Source organism: Bombina bombina, chromosome 11 (assembly GCF_027579735.1).
Source record: "Bombina bombina isolate aBomBom1 chromosome 11, aBomBom1.pri, whole genome shotgun sequence".
Classification (NCBI taxonomy): Eukaryota; Metazoa; Chordata; class Amphibia; order Anura; family Bombinatoridae; genus Bombina; species Bombina bombina.
In genome coordinates, this window is record NC_069509.1 from 23,263,988 (window position 1) to 23,285,730 (window position 21,743).

The window sequence follows — 21,743 nt, forward strand, 5'->3', positions numbered from 1 at the left end:
GCAATACCAGAAGTATTAGAAATGTGTTTAAAATTGCACCCTAAGTTTACATTTTCTTTAGGGGTTAATAAGTGTAAGATTAGGGGTGTTTAGACTTGGGGTTCATGTTAGGGTGTTAGGTGTAAACATAAATTTTATTTCCCCATAGCAATCAATGGGGCTGCGTTAGTGAGTTATACGCTGCTTTTTGGCAGGTGTTAGACTTTTTTTCAGTCGGTTCTCCTCGTTGATTCCTATGGGGAAATCGTGCACGAGCACGTACGACCAGCTCACTGCTGACTTAAGCAGCGCAGGTATTGAAGTGAGATTTGGAGCAAAATTTTGCTCAACGCTCACTTCTTGCTTTTTAACGCCGGGTTTATAAAAATTTGTAATACCAGCGATGCATGTAAGTGAGCGGTGAGAGAAAACTGCTCGTTAGCACCGCACAACAACGCAAAACTCGTAATCTCGCCGTAAGGTTTTAATCACAATCGTTTAGAATAACTTATCAAATGATTTATCCACAAAAATCCACATAGACTTTGATGGTATTTGTTAATAATCATTAAATAAGTTTTTCTAAATTATTGTGATCAACCCCATCATTGATTAAAGGGCAAATGATTTAGAAAGCGCAATTCATTTGAAACAACTTTGCAATTTAATTCCATAAAAAAATTGCTTCATTCTCGTATCCTTTGTTGAACAAACATCAATGCACTACTGGGAGCTAGCTGAACACATAAAATAAGTAAATAAAAGGAAACATATATGTGCAGCCACCAATCAGAAGCTAGCTCCCAGTCATGTGTTGCTGTTCCTGAGCATACCTAGGTATGTTTTTCAACAAGCAATACCAGAAGTATTAGAAATGTGTTTAAAATTGCACCCTAAGTTTACATTTTCTTTACTGTCCCTTTAATGAAATATCATAGACATATAGAATGAATAATAATAAGCTTTTTCAACTGAAGTTATTGAATATAGAAAATTATCCTATGGGAATTAAAAAAAGATTTCTTATTAAAATGATATAGCAGGTGATTTTTATAGTCAATAAAATGACTGCAAAGGTAGATAAATAACCTGCCGTGAGATCAGATAGGAGAGCTGTTTGCAAATAAGAAAAGAGAAACTAACTTGTCAGTTAACAAGGCAATAAAAACTTTACATGACTTAAGTTTTCCTCATAGACTAAGACTTCATAACACAAAGCTGAGACATGGCCACGTTTGCTAAATACAAGAGAAAGATTTTAAATTTCAGTCTTAAAGACAGTGCCAATAACCGGGGATATGACAGAATACTTATTCAGCTTTTTGGCCTCACAGGTCATGGGAAATCTGCCTTTATTAACACCTGTAAATATGTCCTGGAAGACCAAGAGTTTAAGATCTACGCTGATACAGGATCATCATGTGGAGCTGGAACCACATGCAGATTTTCATACCCGCTCACAGACACGATTGTTCTGGTCGATAACCGAGGATGTCCTACTCTGAATGATTCTCAGACTGGAGTCATTTATGCTCAGCTCGGTAAGTATACTTACTGCTATGCTGGGTTTCCTATATACACTTTGGGGCTGATAATCCTTCAGGAATATTAATCTAATGATTTTTCTTTATGAGGATTTTTGTAGATAGGGAATTGGAATTAGCATTTCTAAAGGATTTGACTCAATTCATCCTACACTTAAGATACTTTTATAAAAAAGGGGTAAATCCCAATCCTTCAGAAAATAATATTAAATGGTTTATTTACAAGGATTAAGATGGCCCCCACAGCTTGTTATTCCGACCTTGTGGTTTATGACATCATAAGTATAAAGGTTCGGCATTTCCTCATAGCAATAAGTTATAAACCTGAGCTATTAAATCCCTGCTAGTCTCTTGTATCAGTGCTAAAGAAATAGCAATTTACAAAGTGAAAACAAGTGAAATACAAAATAGTTCTTTCACTAAAATGACCAAGAAGAAATCATATGGTACATAGACCGTTTAACTAATGTTTTGTTTGTTTATTTTATTTTTTTGCATTGTGAAGTAATTCTTTAAATTATCTTTTTAATTATATTTTATTAAGGTAATTTGCTGCCTATGAATGAGGAAGTGGACTGGCACAGAGATTACCGTCAGTTTATAGACAAGATAGTAAACGCAGAGAGAGTGGTAAAAACTTCTGACTTCATTTACCCAGTATTTGTGTACAGGTAAGTTCTTGTTATATCTCCCCTTCCCATTAACAGAGTCTATACCGAAACCAAGTCCTCTGAAATTCATTAAGGGACATAAACCCATTTTTTTTCTGCCATGATTCAGACAGAACATACAATTTTAAACAACTTTCCAATTTACTTCTATTATCAATTTTACTTAGTTTTCTTGTTATCCTTTGTTGAAAAACAGGAAGGTAAGTTAAGTAGTGTGCATATATCTGTAGCTACCTATCTAGATATCGCTTCAACAAAGAATAACATCAGAATGATGCAAATTTGATGATAGAAGTAACTTGGAAATGTTTTTAAAATTGTATTCTCTATCTGAATCGTGAAAGGAAAGATTTGGGTTTAATGTCCCTTTAGTAAATATCTATTGCTAGGAGCAGCAGCGGGGTGGGCAATTGCCAGGGCGCTTTTGCTGCACCACAAGAAAAGCCCTTCTTTTATATTTTATTTTCTTTTATATTTTATTTTCTTTTATATTTTATTTGAGCGCAGTTTAATTTTCAGTGCACGTAACTTGCTGGCAGCCCAAATAGTTGTATTTTCTTCTAATATTTTTTTTCCTCCAATATGTGTGCTAGAACGATTTCACCACATGAAGTCTAAGCCAGCTGTAGTAGTGGGCTTTCCCTCTGTAACAACTGCGCTGTTTGGCTTCCCCCATATGTGAAGTGGCTGAGAGAACCTATGAGGAGAAATCTTGAAGATTTCGGGGGTATAAAGAACTGAGTAGTCAGATGTAAAACTGCCCCTACCGTTTTATTGCTCTTGCTGGTCCTCACCTGTTCTAGGTTTCTTCTTTTTTGGCACAGGATTTACTGCCTAATTGTTTTACCGCTCCCTGCTTCTTTAAGCTTGGTCATAGAAAGAAGCTCAGTGCTATTAACCGTGGGGGGCAACAAGATTGAAAAAAATAAAACTGCACTAAAATATAACATCGAAAACACAATTTAACCTCTTGGCTACCAGAGAGGGCATCAGTGTATTCCAATGCAGTGTACTACAGCCATTTTTTGCAGCCCTAAAGATTAAATTGTGCTCCACAAGTTCTGTTGTCCTGAGCACTGTGTAGAGGTGAGGAGGTTATGTGGATAGTCTGGTATTATTTATTTAGAGCCCTTAGCAATGATGTCTGCAGAAGTAAATCAGTGTACGTGTAAGGTTTAAATAATGGATTAAAAATCTATACACACACACACACACACAGTATTGGACACTCACACACAATAGGCATGTATACATTGTTTTTTTATGATTTCCTCTGCTTTCAATACTACATACACTGTCAGAAAAAAAGGTACCTCGGCTGTACCCTTTAACAGGGGGACATATTGTTACCCTTGCAGATTGTACCTTTCAAAGGCAGATATGTACCTTTGGCAGGGGTAAGTAGTGCAGTAACGGCAGGGGTAAGTAGCACATTGATGGAAGGGTAAGTGGCGCAGTAATGGCAGGGGTATGTAGCGCAGTGATGGCAGGGGTAAGTAGCGCAGTGATGGCAGGGGTAAGTGGCGCAGTAATGGCAGGGGTAAGTGGCGCAGTAATGGCAGGGGTAAGTAGCGCAGTGATGGCAGGGGTAAGTGGTGCAGTGATCGCAGGGCTAAGTAGCGCAGTGATGGCAGGGGTATGTAGCACATTGATGGCAGGGGTAAGTGGCGCAATAATGGCAGGGGTATGTAGCACAGTGATGGCAGGGGTAAGTAGCGCAGTGATGGCATGGGTAAGTGGCGCAGTAATGGCAGGGGTAAGTGGCGCAGTAATGGCATGGGTAAGTAGCACAGTGATGGCAGGTGTAAGTGGCGCAGTGATGGCAGGGGTAAGTAGCACAGTGATGGCAGGGGTAAGTGGCGCAGTGATGGCAGGGGTATTTAGCACAGTGATGGCAGGGGTAAGTTGCGAAGTGATGGCAGGGTTATGTAGCTCAGTGATGGCAGGGGTTAGTGGCACAGTAATGGCAGGGGTAAGTAGTGCAGTGATGGCAGGGGTAAGTAGTGCAGTGATGGCAGGGGTAAGTGGCGCAGTAATGGCAGGGGTAAGTAGCGCAGTGATGGCAGGGGTATGTAGCAAAGTGATGGCAGGGGTAAGTGGCGCAGTGATGGCAGGGGTATGTAGCACAGTGATGGCAGGGATAAGTAGCGCAGTAATGGCAGGGGCAAGTAGCGCAGTGATGGCAGGGGTAAGTAACGCAGTGATAGCAGGGGTAAGTAGCGCAGTGATGGCAGGGGTAAGTAACGCAGTGATGGCAGGGGTAAGTGGCACAGTGATGGCAGGGGTATGTAGCACAGTGATGGCAGGGGTAAGTAGCGTAGTAATGGCAGGGGTAAGTAGCGCAGTAATGGCAGGGGTAAGTAACGCAGTGATGGCAGCAGTTTGTAAATATATATGTATATGATTATATATATATTTATGTGTTTATATGTGTACTGCCTAGTAAAGTAATTATATTAAGCAATAAAGATGCTGCTGCTTTTTAATAAAATACACTACACTGTATTTTAAGGGGAATTAAGGCACATTTATAAAATTAACCAGAGATCTGATCTCTCGTTAATTTTATAAGAGGTAATTGCTACAGCGAACTCACAGTACCAATAACCAGACATTTGATTAATCTGATTAATTACAGCGCACCCACAAACAGGCAAATTTGGTGCTCCACTTGTAATCTAGCCTTAATGTGAATATGCAGAAAAATACTGTAACAAAGTTTAATAAATATATATTACATGCATTAACCATATTTTCTGTTTAGTGTGAAGACCAAACTCTCACCCGAGCAGAGAGAAGACATAAAGCGCTTGCTCACAAATGCCAGAGATCTGACAGGTAAATGTGCTACTTTACCTCTTACACATATAAAAAAAATACCCCCACACACTGTGCTCTAATCATGAGGGCAATTGTAACAACACAACCTACAGATTACAAATAACTATTAACCTGAAAGGAGCCCTGAGTGTTGTGCACCTGAATGGAGCCCTGAGTGTTGTGCACCTGAATGGAGCCCTGAGTGTTGTGCACCTGAAAGGAGCCCTGAGTGTTGTGCACCTGAAAGAAGCCCTGAGTGTTATGCACCTGAAAGGAGCCCTGAGTGTTGTGCACCTGAAAGGAGCCCTGAGTGTTATGCACCTGAAAGGAGCCCTGAGTGTTGTGCACCTGAAAGGAGCCCTGAGTGTTGTGCACCTGAAAGGAGCCCTGAGTGTTGTGCACCTGAAAGAAGCCCTGAGTGTTATGCACCTGAAAGGAGCCCTGAGTGTTGTGCACCTGAAAGGAGCCCTGAGTGTTGTGCACCTGAAAGAAGCCCTGAGTGTTGTGCATAACTATTATGGTCTAGCTGAGATATAATTAGAGTAAAATATGATATTAATAAGGAGACATAGAGGCCTATTTATTAAAGGTCTTGCGGACCTGATCCGACAGTGCGGCTCAGGTCTGCAAGACCTCGCTGAATGCGGAGAGCAATACGCTCTCCGTATTCAGCATTGCACCAGCAGCTCACAAGAGCTGCTGGTGCAACGCCACCCCCTGCAGACTCGCGCCCAATCGTCCGCCAGCAGGGTGTGTCAATCAACCCGATCGTACTCGATCAGGTTGAATTCTGGCGATTCCTGTCCGCCTCATCAGAGCAGGCAGACAGGGTTATGGAGGCTCGCCAGAAACACGGGCGCCAAGCTCCATTTGGAGCTTGATAGATAGGCCCCAGAGGGTTTTATAGGTACTTGGTATGTGCTACAGGTAGGTGACGCAGTGTAAGAGTTAAATGACAAGCGTTAACTCCACTAGAAGTAAGCTTTTTGCGCACAACAGGTAGCATTAGTATTACAAGTTGAAAGTAAACTGCTTTAGGTTGTGTACTAACCCGACGCGCATATAAAGTCAAACTTAGAATATCACGCACGTGATATCTTATTCCCTTATATCAGTCAATGGAGAAAAAAAGTGGAACAAACCTTACATCTAACTTGTGCGCAAACCCGATCACATATTCTCAAGTGCAATAACCCGACATGAAATTATAAATATTTCCCATTCCAATGTTCTTCATATAGACAAATGTGTGCAATTTATTCATAAATACATATTTAATTTAATATCTGATGGTATTTTGCACAAATATATATTTATACCTATATATATATATATATATACATGTTTATATATAGGTATAGATATAAACATATATATACTGTATATATATGGAAATATCTATATAAAAATACATAGAACATATCCTGCAGCTGTGGAGAACAGTGCAATGTGATTTTTTACAGTGAATACACAGTATAACACTTTATTAAATATAAATATTGCATAAATATGCTTTTACGTGTTTTTATCTACTTAAGCGCAAAGGGATCCAATGCACGTATATGTATCATATGTGTACAGTATAACTGTACTTTCTAATGATGTGTTCTGTAACACCCTTTTTGTTTCGCAGTTAACCAGAGCTCCAAGGTCACGCTAACCCTATTAGTGTTAACTTCAGTTGTGCTCAAGTGATCGTGTTTACTTTCATCTTGCAATATGAGCAAAAAGCCCAGCGCACACAAACACCTGCGATAAACCCCTTTTTGCTTGCACATAAAAGCGCTCTGTTCAGAGAGGTAGATTTATCATAGTGCGGACGGACATGGTCCGCTGTATCGATCATGTCTGCCGAACATCGATAAAGGCTGATAGCATATGCTGTCGGTATTTATCATTGCACAAACATTTCACAAGAAATGCTTGTGCAATACAGCCCCCTGCAAATTTGCGGCCAATTGGCTAGTGGCATGGCTTGTCAATTAACCCGATCGTATCCGATCAGGCTGATTGCTCTCCGTCGCCTCAGAGGTGGCGGACGAGTTAAGCAGCAGCAGTCATAAGACCGCTGCTTCTTAACTCCTGTTTCCTCACACGGAAACAGCTGCATTCAGGGCCATTCAGCCCTTGATAAATCGTCCCCAGAATCTGGTCCTATATAGGGAAGGATGGAGAAACTCGTATGCAGGAAATTATAGCAAGAAATACTTTATGCTAGAGGGTGAGAAGCTAATATAGAATAGCTTTAATTTTAATCTTAATGAGTTGGAACAATATATAGGTGTAAGAACTTTAAGATCAGTAAAATAACTTCAATGTGTTTCAATGTTCCCTACAGCATGTAGTGATTATAAGATCTGTACCTTGTAGTCATACATCATTATGGTGCTAAACCTTAGCTGCTAAAACGCAGATGTTAAAACACACTTGTAGCAACTCACTAAGTGCTGATCCTCAAAAACACTCCGGCATGGAGAAGAAATCATCAGCTTATCCTACTGAGTTTAAATATTAGTGAGCTACCCTTAATGATATAGATAGTTCCTAAGATAAAATGTTCTTTAAAGAAATCCCTAAGGGTCTCATTATTCTAATGAGGACTCTTATAGAATGTCACCAGATCAGAGAGACCAGACCAGAGAGGTTTAGAGAAGTGGGCCCTAAATCTCATATAAACAAAAACATGTGCATGATTTGTGTTGTGCACAGAACTGTCCCCTTGCAAATGTGTGATGTTTGTGACATATTATTTATGAGCAGGTGTCCCATATGTGCCATTAAATTGTAAAGTGATCAAAGTTGTAAGAATTAGTAAAATGAATAGACAAAAATATTCGTAATAACCTGAAAGCATTTGAGTAGAGGTAAATATAAATTAAATTGCAATTGAATGAAAAAACATAATTTATGTAAGAACTTACCTGATAAATGAATTTCTTTCATATTGGCAAGAGTCCATGAACTAGTGACGTTTGGGATATACAATCCTACCAGGAGGGGCAAAGTTTCCCAAACCTCAAAATGCCTATAAATACACCCCTCGCCACACCCACAATTCAGTTTAACGAATAGCAAAGAAAGGAATAAAAAGCATCAACAAAGAAATTTGGAAATAATTGTGCTTTATACAAAAAATCATAAGCACCACAAAAAGGGTGGGCCTCATGGACTCTTGCCAATATGAAAGAAATGAATTTATCAGGTAAGTTCTTACATAAATTATGTTTTCTTTCATGTAATTGGAGAGAGTCCATGAGCTAGTGATGTATGGGATAGCAATACCCAAGATGTGGAACTCTACGCAAGAGTCACTAGAGAGGAGAGGGAGGGATAAAAATAAAAACAGCCATTTTTCACTGAAATAAATAATCCACAACCCAAAATCTAAGTTAATTCTCATTAGATGAAAAGAAAACACTTAAAACATAAGCAGAAGAATCAAACTGAATCAGCTGCCTGAAAAACTTTTCTACCAAAAACTGCTTCTGAAGAAGCTAATACATCAAAACGGTAGAATCTAGTAAATGTATGCAAAGAAGAACAGGTTACTGCTTTGCAAATCTGAACAACTGAAGCTTCATTCTTAAAAGCCCATAAAGTGGAGACTAATCAAGTAGAATGAGCTGTAATTCTCTGAGGCGGGGCTTGACCCAACCCCAAATAAGCTGAATGAATCAAAAACTTTAACCACGAAGCCAAGGAAATGGCAGAAGCCTTCTGACATTTCCTAGAACCAGAAAAGATAACAAATAGACTAGAAGTCTTCCTGAAATCTTTAGTAGCTTCAACATAATATTTCAAAGCTCTTACCACATCCAAAGAATGTAAGGATCTCTCCAAAGAATTCTTAGGATTAGGACACAAGGAAGGGACAACAATTTCTCTATTAATGTTGTTAGAATTCACAACCTTAGGTAAGAATTTAAATGAATTCCGCAAAACCGCCTTATCCTGATGAAAAATCAGAAAAGGAGATTCACAAGAAAGAGCAGATAATTCAGAAACTCTTCTAGCAGAAGAGATGGCCAAAAAAGGAACAACACTTTCCAAGAAAGTATTTTAATGTCCAAAGAGAGCATAGGCTCAAATGAAGGAGCCTGTAAAGCCTTCAAAACCAAAATAAGACTCCAAGGAGGAGAGATTGATTTAATGGCAGGCTTGATGCAAAACAAAGCCTGTACAAAACAGTGAATATCAGGAAGATTAGCAATCTTTCTGTGAAATGAGACAGAAAGAGCAGAGATTTGTCCCTTCAAGGAACTTGCAGACAAACCCTTATCCAAACCATCCTGAAGAAACTGAAAAATTCTAGGAATTCTAAAAAATTGCCAAGTGAACTTATGAGAAGAACACCATGAAAATAAGTCTTCCAAACTCGATAATAAATCTTTCTAAAAACAGATTTACGAGCCTGTAACATAGTATTAATCACTGAGTCAGAGAAACCTCTATGACTAAGCACTAGGCGTTTGATTTCCATACCTTCAAATTTAATGATTTAAAATCCTGATGGAAAAATGGACCTTGAGACAGAAAATTCGACCTTAATGGAAGAGGTCCGAACAAGATCCGCATATCAGCATTCCAAGAATTAAGCCACAAAGCTCTTCTAGCTAAAATAGCTAAAGACATAGATTTAACATCAATTTTGATAATATCAAAAATGGCATCACAAATGAAATTATTAGCATGTTGAATCAAGTTAACAATGCTAGACAAATCATGATCTGATACTTGTTGCGCTAGGGTTTCCAACCAAAAAGTTGAAGCAGCTGCAACATCAGCCAAAGAAATTGCAGGCCTAAGAAAAGGACCTGAAAATAAATTAACTTTCCTTAGATAAGATACAAGTTTCCTATCTGAAGGATCTTTAAAATAAATACTATCTTCCATAGGAATAGTAGTACGTTTAGCAAGAGTAGAGATAGCCCCATCAACTTTGGGGATCTTTTCCCAAAACTCCAATCTAACTGCTGGCAAAGGATACAATTTTTAAAACCTTAAGGAAGGAATAAAAGAAGTACCAGGCCTATTCCATTCCTTAGAAATCATATCAGAAAAAGCACCAGGAACTGGAAAAACCTCTGAAATAACCACAGGAGGTTTATAAACAGATTTTAAATGTTTACTAGCTTTAAAATCAAGAGGACTAGTCTCCTCAATATCAAATATAATCAATGAATGTACTCCATTATAAATAAATAAGTAGATTTGTTAGTGTTAATATTTGAGGAAGGATCTTCTGAATCAGATAGATCCTCATCAGAGAAGGATAATTCAGTATGTTGTCGGTCATTTGAAATTTCATTAACTTTATGAGAAGTTTAAAAAGACCTTTATATTTATTAGAAGGCAGGATGGCAGACAAAGCCTTCTGAATAGAATCAGAAAAATATTCTTATAAATTCACAGGTATATCTTGTACATTAGTTAAAAGAATAGCAACAGGCAATGCATTATTACTGATGGACATATTCTCTGCATGTAAAAGTTTATCATGATAACTTATTACAAACCACAGCTGGAGATATAGGCCCCTAGTTATCAAGCCGTCAACCTCAAATACGCTGGAATTCCACAGCGTATTTGTGGCGAGGCTGATTCGCCTAATTTATCAAGCCCTTTACACCGGCAAAAGTAGAATTTTGTGACGTAAGCTTCGACCAGCCGGACTTAGTCCGACACAGATCGATTCTTACGTCACTCCAGATGTTCCGCACACAAGTTCGGCACAATCTGACTACTTTTGCTAGTTATCAAATGACTAGCAGGTACGCTCGGCACTTTTCCGGCCCAGCGTACCTGGTTTTCAAACCGCCGCACTGGAGGCAGCGGTTCCCATAGGAATCAATGGGAGTCTGACCATAGCGAAAGTTCATGTTCGTTGCTGCCCGACATCCCATTGATTCCTATGGGAGCTGTATACACCTAACACCCTATAAACAATCAGTTAGGTGAAGCGCTGAATCTTAACTACCACAGCCTCACTAAAAGACACCACCCCCTTCCTGGGTAGTATATAATTACAAATATTGTCAAAGAAATAGGTATAGTGGGCGCATAAAGCGGGCGGTTATGTGGATATGTATATATTAATCTCTCAAGGTATTATCAATAATAAGTGTTAACAAATTTGAAATGACTCTAAATGACTTTAAAACCGTATATATTTTCAGATATTTTATTGCACACTCCAACCTGATAAAAAGTAAACAAATTTATAAATAATAATCACTCATTCCCAACTATAGTTGTTCATACAATCATTCATACTACCACAAAAAGCAATAATGTATTTTGGCATAAAAAGCAATAATGTATTTTGACATAAAACCAAAAATAAGAAACAAAGTCCTCAGCAAAGAGATATATAGATGATATATTGATTATTTGGCGTGGAAATGAAGAGACCCTTAAACATTTATTTTACACCATGAATAGCAACGATAGAGGTTTGACTTTCACCTACAATATTAATAAGGATAAAATAACATTTCTAGACCTAGATTTAATAGTGGAGAACAAAGAATGTATAACCAAAACTCATTTTAAGCCTACAGATGCCAACAATTACATTCATGCTACAAGTTGCCATTTTCAGAAATGGAAGGATAACATTCCTGTAGGCCAGTGTTTGAGGATTAGGAAAAATTGCTCTAAAGTGACTGATTTTGATGAACAAGTTGGAATATTGGAAGATAGGTTTGTAGATAGAGGCTACAACGAAAAGAGTATAAAAGCAGCTATAACAAGAGCTAGGAATACAGAGAGAAATTCACTTCTGGAATATAAAAAGAAAGAAAATGAAAAAATAAATATGATAGATGTGCCCTTTATTACTACATATAGTGTTGACCATGGGGTTATAAAAAGAATATTAAGAAAGCATTGGCACCTAATAAAAAATGATCCAGTGATTGGAGATAAATTGCCCCCTTATCCAAGGATAGTATACAAAAAAACAAGAAATTTTAAAACACTACTGGCCCCTAGTGAATTCAAGAGAAAAAAGGGAAAATCAACTAAAGATAAAGATTTAAGAGGAGAAGAAATAAGAGGTTTTTACCCATGCGCTACTTGTAAACCCTGCAGAAATGGGATCAAAAAGAAGGACATAGCAGTCCCTGGTATGGACAAAGAATATATGATTAAGGATACAATTAGGTGCAATAGTAAGGGTGTAGTATATATGTTACAGTGTTCCTGTAAGTTATTTTATATAGGGGAGACCACGAGGATGTTGAGGGATAGGGTGAGGGAACATTTATGGAATATAGAAAAGGGTAAATTGGATACACACCTATATCAACATTTTAGAGATACTCATAAGAACAATATTAAGGATCTCAAAATTTGGGGCATTTGCTTGGTACATAAAGAATGGAGGGGAGGAAATTTTGAAAATAAACTTTTAAAAAGGGAAGCAGAATTTATTTATAATTTTAATACCCTCTACCCCAATGGTCTTAATTCAGAACTAGAACTGGCCCCTTTTTTATTGTAAATCTTGTATTACCTGTTTTTTGCCCCCTTCATGACTTTTATTGCTCTTGATTTTAGGATGATATAAATGTATTTTATGATGAAATGTTTTAACACCATAAAATATTTTTAATAATTTTTAATATGTATTTTTTAATATATATTTTTAATATATATTTTTTAAATGTATATTTTTAATAAATATTTTTTTAATATATATTTTTAATATCTTTTTGGGTTTATAGATTTTTTGGAGACACAATGAATTCTATAAGTGTGTAAATGAATTTATGTATTTTAAATGGTAATTTTTTGAGGTATTCTTAAGTTAATTATATTTATGCACTTTTTGATTTATTTTTGTAAATTTATTTGTAAATGTATTATCATGTAATTGTTTTTGACCTGAGAAGTCATCTAAGAAGTTAATACATATATATAAGAGAATTCGGAAAAATTAATTTCGGATGATTCTTGGAGAATATAAGAAACATATAAGAAACATGTGCTTTTGTAGCCCCCCTTTTTTAACAAACTGCGGGAAGGAAGTGGAAAATCAGCAAATTAGGAGTTACAGCTGGGTATTTAATCGTACAGGTGCAGGGGAGAGGTATCTTGACAAAGACCCATACGGGTTGAAACGCGTAGAGGATTCACCCTGCAAACACAGACCTGCTTCTTTTGCTATCAAAGTGCCCCACAAATTGGGACCGAGGAGAACAGCTAATCCCGCGTACCCTGGTAGTACTGAAGAGCGGAGGTAAATTCAGAGGTTCTCTGGACTGTCAAAAGGCTTGCGCAAGTCTATATTACCTGGAGGTTCCGGATAACAGGAGATACGGAGACTGAGAGCCGCAGTAAGCGGACGGTTTCAGCAGGACGGCTGACAAGTTGAACATCTGACACGATAAGGAGGCGGGACAGCCCCATTGATATAAACAGACAAACGGTGTGTTTAGAAAGGTGAGGAATACCGCCCGGTGCCTGAGTATATACTGTGAACTTCAAACAGCACCGGTGATAAATACCGACGGCTGATAGACATATCGATTTGTGAACTTTTCGTTTGGAGAGACAATCCACTTCTTATAAACACTTCTTATAAACCCTGCTGTAACAGGTCACCTTTTAGAGGAAATCCAGCATTGAGCCATTTTAGATACATAGATTTTTGTATCGAAGCTTTTCCACTTCGGCAAAGGGGATAATTTAAAAAGCTATTTGCTGAGGACTTTGTTTCTTATTTTTGGTTTTATGTCAAAATACATTATTGCTTTTTATGCCAAAATACATTATTGCTTTTTGTGGTAGTATGAATGATTGTATGAACAACTATAGTTGGGAATGAGTGATTATTATTTATAAATTTGTTTACTTTTTATCAGGTTGGAGTGTGCAATAAAATATCTGAAAATATATACGGTTTTAAAGTCATTTAGAGTCATTTCAAATTTGTTAACACTTATTATTGATAATACCTTGAGAGATTAATATATACATATCCACATAACCGCCCGCTTTATGCGCCCACTATACCTATTTCTTTGACAATACACCTAACACCCTAACATGTACCCCGAGTCTAAACACCCCTAATCTGTCCCCCCCTACACCGCCGCAACTAAATAAATTTATTACCCCCTAAACCGCCGCTCCCGGAGCCCACCGCAAGCTACATTATACATATTAACCCCTAATCTGTCCCCCCCTACACCAAGTTATTAACCCCTAAACCGCCGCTCCCGGACCCTGCCGCAACTATAATAAATGTATTAACCCCTAAACCGCCGCTCCCGGACCCTGCCGCCACCTATATTAAACTTATTAACCCCTAATCTGCCCCCCTACACTGTCGCCACCTATAATACATTTATTAACCCCTATCCTGCCCCCCCTACACCGCCGCAACCTATAATAAATTTATTAACCCCTATCCTGCCCCCCTACACCGCCGCAACTATAATAAAATTATTAACCCCTAAACCTAAGTCTAACCCTAACCCTAACACCCCCCTAACTTAAATATTAATTAAATAAATCTAAATATTATAACTCTTATTAACTAAATTAATCCTATTTAAAACTAAATACTTAACTTTAAAATAAACCCTAATATAGCTACAATATAAATAATAATTTTATTGTAGCTATCTTAGGATTTATTTTTATTTTACAGGCAAATTTCAATTTATTTTAACTAGGTACAATAGCTATTAAATTGTTATTAACTATTTAATAGCTACCTAGTTAAAATAAAGAGAAATTTACCTGTAAAATAAAAACTAACCTAAGTTACAATTACACCTAACAATACACTATACTTAAATAAATTATTCCTATTTAAAACTAAATACTTACCTGTAAAATAAACCCTAAGATAGCTACAATGTAATTAATAATTACGTTGTAGCTATTTTAGGATTTATATTTATTTTACAGGTAACTTTGTATTTATTTTAGCTAGTTAGAATAGTTATTAAATAGTTATTAACTATTTCATAACTACCTAGCTAAAAGAAATACAAAATTACCTGTAAAATAAATCCTAACCTAAGTTACAATTAAACCTAACACTACACTATCATTAAATTAATTAAATAAATTACCTACAAATAACTACAATTAAATACATTTAAATAAACTAACTAAAGTACAAAAAAAAAGCTAAGTTACAAAAAATAGAAAAAATAAGTTACAAACATTTCAAAAATATTACAACAATTGTAAGATACTTACACCTAATCTAAGCCCCCTAATAAAATAACAAAGCCCCCCAAAATAAAAAAATGCCCTACCCTATTCTACATTAAAAAGTTAACAGCTCAATTACCTTAGCAGCCCTTAAAAGGGCCTTTTGCGGGGCATGCCCCAAAGAAAACAGCTCTTTTGCCTGTAAAATAAAAATACACCCCCCCAACATTAAAACCCACCACCCACATACCCCTACTCTAACCCAAACCCCCCTTAAATAAACCTAACACTACTCCCCTGAAGATCATCCTACCTTTAGCCGTCTTCAGCCAGCCGACCACCGATGGAACCGAAGAGGAGATCCGGAGCGGCAGAAGTAATCATCCAAGGGACGCTGAAGAAGTCTTCCATCGGATTGAAGTCATCATCCAGGCGGCGTCTTCAATCTTCATCCATCCGGAGCGGAGCGGAGCCATCTTCAGACGAGCCCACGCAGAGCCATCTTCTTCCACCGACGACTGAACGACGAATGACGGTTCCTTTAAGTGACGTCATCCAAGATGGCGTCCCTCGAATTCCGATTGGCTGATAGGATTCTATCAGCCAATCGGAATTAAGGTAGGAAAAATCTGATTGGCTGATCCAATCAGCCAATCAGATTGAGCTTGCATTCTATTGGCTGATCGGGACAGCCAATAGAATGCGAGCTCAATCTGATTGGCTGATTGGATCAGCCAATCAGATTTTTCCTACCTTAATTCCGATTGGCTGATAGAATCCTATCAGCCAATCGGAATTCGAGGGACGCCATCTTGGATGACGTCACTTAAAGGAACCGTTATTCGTCGTTCAGTCATCGGTGGAAGAAGATGGCTCCACGTAGGCTTGTCTGAAGATGGCTCCGCTCCGCTCTGGATGGATGAAGATTGAAGACGCCGCCTGGATGATGAATTCAATCGGATGGAAGACTTCTTCAGCGCCCCTTGGATGATGACTTCTGCCGCTCCTGATCTCCTCTTCAGTTCCATCGGTGGTCGGCTGGCTGAAGACGGCTAAAGGTAGGATGATTTTCAGGGGGGTAGTGTTAGGTTTATTTAAGGGGGGTTTGGGTTAGAGTAGTATGTGGGTGGTGGGTTTTAATGTTGGGGGGGTGTATTTTTATTTTACAGGCAAAAGAGCTGTTTTCTTTGGGGCATGCCCCGCAAAAGGCCCTTTAAGGGCTGGTAAGGTAATTGAGCTGTTAACTTTTTAATGTAGAATAGGGTAGGGCATTTTTTATTTTGGGGGGCTTTGTTATTTTATTAGGGGGCTTAGATTAGGTGTAAGTAGCTTAAAATTGTTGTAATATTTTTTAAATGTTTGTAATTATTTTTTTTATTTTTTGTAACAGCTTTTTTTTTGGACTTTTGTTAGTTTATTTAAATGTATTTAATTGTAGTTATTTGTAGGTAATTTATTTAATTAATTTAATGATAGTGTAGTGTTAGGTTTAATTGTAACTTAGGTTAGGATTTATTTTACAGGTATTTTTTTATTTCTTTTAGCTAGGTAGTTATGAAATAGTTAATAACTATTTAATAACTATTCTAACTAGCTAAAATAAATACAAAGTTACCTGTAAAATAAATATAAATTCTAAAATAGCTACAATGTAATTATTAATTACATTGTAGCTATCTTAGGGTTTATTTTACAGGTAAGTATTTAGTTTTAAATAGGAATAATTTATTTAAGTATAGTGTAGTGTTAGGTGTAATTGTAACTTAGGTTAGTTTTTATTTTTACAGGTAAATTTCTCTTTATTTTAACTAGGTAGCTATTAAATAGTTAATAACTATTTAATAGCTATTGTACCTAGTAAAAATAAATTGAAATTTGCCTGTAAAATAAAAATAAATCCTAAGATAGCTACAATAAAATTATTATTTATATTGTAGCTATATTAGGGTTTATTTTAAAGGTACGTATTTAGTTTTAAATAGGAATAATTAATTTAATAAGAGTTAAATTTATTTAGATGTATTTAATTAATATTTAAGTTAGGGGGTTGTTAGGGTTAGGGTTAGACTTAGGTTTAGGGGTTAATAATTTTATTATAGTGGTGGTGGTGTAGGGGGGGCAGGATAGGGGTTAATAAATGTTTTATAGGTGGCGACGGTGTAGGGGGGGCAGGATGGGGTTAATAAGTTTAATATAGGTGGCGGCGGGGTCCGGGAGCGGCGGTTTAGGGGTTAAACAATTTATTTAGTTGCGGCGGGGTCCGGGATAGGCAGGATAGGGGTTAATAAATGTATTATAGGTGGCGGCGGTATAGGGGGGCAGGATAGGGGTTACTAGGTATAATGTAGGTGGCGGTGGGCTCCGGGAGCGGCGGTTTAGGGGTTAATACATTTATTATAGTTGCGGCGGTGTCCGGGAGCGGTGGTTTAGGGGTTAATAACTTTATTTAGTTGCAGGGGGCTCCGGGGGTGCCGGTATAGGGGGTAGAACAGTGTAGTTTAGTGTGGGTGCTTAGTGACAGCTTGTCAATAGAGCTGTCAAAAAGCCGAAGAGCAGCGAGATCGAATGAGTGATAACTATCACCGTCCGCTGCTCATCGCCCCGTACTTGGTGCGCAGCTTTTTGACAGATTTATTTATAACTTTGGCAAGATTTTTCAGGTCCACGGCGGCGATGTGAGGCGAGCTTAGGCGGGCGTATTGGGCCGGCGAAGGCAGGTAAGTAGACACGTTGATAACTAGAGGCCATAATCTCCATAACATTACAATAAATGTACTTAGCTTTGGTAGAACTGATATCAGTCAGCAGGATTCCAACAGTGTTTTCTGAGACAGGAACAGATTGAGACATCTTGCAAAATGTAAGAAAAAACAACATATAAAGCAAAGTTATCAATTTCCTTATATGGCAGTTTCAGGAATGGAAAAAAATGCAACAGCATAGCACTCTGATAGAGAGGCTGAAATAATCTGCTTCCCAATTGTCTACACCTGGGATATGTACCACAGAAATTAGACAAGAGCTGTATTCCGCCCAAAAAAGTATTAGCGATACTTATTTCATAGCTAGGGGACTGTGAGTCCCACCCTGATGATTGACATATGCCACAGCTATGATATTGTCTGTCTTGAAAGCAATTGAATGGTTTTCTCTTCAACAGAGGCCAAGCCTGAAGAGCCCTGAAAATTGCACGGAGTTCCAAATATTTATTGGTAATCTCGCCTCTTGAGATTTCCAAACCCCTTGTGCTGTCAGAGATCCCCAAACAGCTCCCCAACCTGAAAAGACTTGCATCTGTTATCACAGTCCAGGTTGGACGAACCAAAGAGGCCCCTAGAACTATACAATGGTGATCTAACCACCAAGTCAGAGATAGTTGAACATTGGGATTTACGGATATTAATTGTGATATCCTAGTATAATCCCTGCACCATTGATTCAGCATACAAAGCTGGAGAGGTCTCATATGAAAACGAGCAAAGGGAATCGCGTCCGATGCTGCAGTCATGAGACCTAAAACTTCCATGCACATAGCTACTGAAGGAAATAATAGAGACTGAAGGTTCCGACAAGCTGAAACCAATTTTAATTGTCTCTTGTCTGTTAGAGACAGAGACATGGACACAATCTATCTGGAAACCTAAAAAGGTGACCCTTGTCTGAGGAATCAAGGAACTTTTTGGTAAATTGATCCTCCAACCATGTCTTTGAATAAACAACAGTAGTTGATTCATACGAGATTCTGCAGAATGTAAAGACTGAGCAAGTACCAAGATATCGTCCAAATAAGGAAACACTGAGAACCTTTGAAAAGATACCTAGAGCTGCCGCTAGGCCAAAAAGGAAGAGCAAAAAATTGGTAATGCTTGTCTAAAAAAGAGAATCTCAGAAACTGAAAATAATCTGGATGAAACAGAATATGAAGATATGCATCCTGTAAGTCTATTGTGGGCATATAATGCCCTTGCTGAACAAAAGGCAGAATAGACCTTATAGTCACCATTCTGAAAGTTGGTAATCTTACATGTCGATTCAAAATTTTTAGATCCAAAACTGGTCTGAATGAATTTTCTTTCTTTGGGACAATAAATAGATTTGAATAAAACCCAAGACCCCGTTCCTGAAACGGAACTGGCATGATTACCCCAGATAACTCCAGGTCTGAAACACACTTCAGGAAAGTCTGAGCCTTTACTGGGATTGCTGGAATGCATGAGAGAAAAAAACTACTCACAGGCGGTCTTACTCTGAATCCTATTCTGTACCCCTGAGAAACAATATTCTGAATCTAAGGATTTTGGTCCGAATTGATCCAAACAATTTAGAAAAATCTTAATCTGCCCCCTACCAGCTGAGCTGGAATAAGGGCCGCACCTTCATGCAGACTTGGGGGCTGGTTTTGATCTCTTAAATGGCTTGAATTTATTCCAATTTGAAGAAGGCTTCCAATTGGAAACATATTCCTTGGGGAAGAGTTAGGTTTCTGTTCCTTATTATGAACGAAAACGGTTAGAAGCTTTAGATTTACCCTTAGAACTTAATCTTGAGGCAAAAAAACTCCCTTCCCCAGAGTAACAGTTGAAAGTATTGAATTCAACTGTGAACCAAATAATGTATTACCTTGGAAGGAAAGAAATAGAAATCTGAACTTAGAAATCATATCAATTGTAAAAAAGACTATACCCCAGGTAAGAAATAAATTTTCCTAAAAAAATGCATTTCCCAGATATGAAGCTGACAGTCTGCAAAGGGAAATATCCTGAAACCTGAATCATGGCAAATATAAGTACAATACATATATTTAGAACTTTATATAAATACATAAAGTGCCAAACCATAGCTGAGAGTGTCTTAAGTAAATGAAAACATACTTACCAAAGACACCCATCCACATATAGCAGATAGCCAAACCAGTACTGACACGGTTATCAGTAGAGGTAATGGAATATGAGAGTATATCGTCAATCTGAAAAGGGAGGTAGCAGATGAATCTCTACGACCGATAACAGAGAACCTATTAAATAGATCCCCATGAAGAAAACCATTGCATTCAATAGGTGATACTCCCTTCACATCCCTCTGACATTCACTGTACTCTGAGAGGAATCGGGCTTCAAAAATGCTGAGAAGTGCATATCAACGTAGAAATCTTAGCACAAACTTACTTTACCACCTCCATAGGAGGCAAAGTTTGTAAAAACTGAATTGTGGGTGTGATGAGGGGTGTATTTATAGGCATTTTGAGGTTTGGGAAACTTTGCCCCTCCTGGTAGGATTGTATATCCCATACGTCACTAGCTCATGGACTCTTGCCAATTACATGAAAGAAAGTGAGGTTTAACATTCTGAGAGAGATTACCTGCTGTGGGGTAGATTTTTGTATCTGAAAGACCTGTTTTTGCTCATCGAACCCCCAGCCATAAATAAGATTTCAATACCTACTGTAACTATTATTTAGACTTTGTGTATTTATAAAGCAACAGCATGAGAAGGTCTTCTCTGTCTACAGAACCATTTAAATTGGCATGTCCTTGAGAATAAGGTGATGGTTTTAATGAGCAAAACCAAATGTTTCATACACAAAAAATAAACATAAAGAAGCAATTTCACATGCACTTAATACTCAATGCAAAAGGTATAACAAGTTATCTGAAACACATTAAGGGAAAAAATGACAGACACGCCAGAGCGTACTGAGTCATGTGACTAATACACAGTTTGTCTCTACAGGAATATTTCCATTTGTTGTTCTTACACACAAGTCAAGTGGTGATGTTGCTGCCCTGGAAGCAACATTTAGGCAATTTGGAGCTGAACGATGTTTTGCCCTTGAAAATTTTACTATGACGGATCACATGAAAACAAGAGGACGGTTTGAAGGTGTTTTATATTTTTTACTTGAGGTTATTGAGGACATTCATTTTCACCTGGAGAGATTAAAGGATCCAAAGAAGCAAAGAGAGAATCAGAAGAAATTTGTTCTCAAACACATACATGAGGCAGAAGTAAATACATTAAGCAGAATTTATGTCAGTATAAGAAAGTAATAACGTGCAAACTGGTAAGTTAAAAAAACGCACAGAAAAACTATACTAATTTTAATGCAAATTAATTAAGAAATGGTTCATAAGTTCAAAACGAAGAAAAACTAAAAATAAAAAATGTGATTTATTAAAGATTTGTAATGTTTTACAATCAATCGCCAAGATTACGAGTTTGGCGTTAACAGGGGTGAGGGGCTAACAAGGCTTTTATTTCTAACGGTACCTTAAGCCAACGCTGGTATTACAGGTTTTTTTAAACCTGGCGTTAGCCGCAAAAAGGTGAGCGTAGAGCAAAATTTAGCTCCACATCTCACCTCAATACCAGCGTTGCTTACTGTAGCGGTAAACTGGCTAAACGTGCTCGTGCACGATTTTCCCATAGGAAACAATGGGGCTGAGCTGGCTGGAAAAAACCTAACATCTGCAAAAAAGCAGCGTCCAGCTTCTAATGCAGCCTCATTGTTTCCTACGGGGAAAGAAAAAATATGTCTGCAACTAACACCCTAACATGA

The 21,743-nt window shown here is 37.7% G+C and overlaps 1 long non-coding RNA gene across 1 annotated transcript; it reads left to right on the forward strand.

Annotated features, from left to right (window-relative positions):
• Positions 1–2,082: 2,082 nt before the first annotated feature.
• On the forward strand, positions 2,083–21,015 carry LOC128641983 (uncharacterized). Its single transcript, XR_008399603.1, has 3 exons — positions 2,083–2,194; positions 4,959–5,032; positions 20,918–21,015. It is a non-coding gene; the product is annotated as an uncharacterized LOC128641983 (long non-coding RNA).
• Positions 21,016–21,743: the final 728 nt, after the last annotated feature.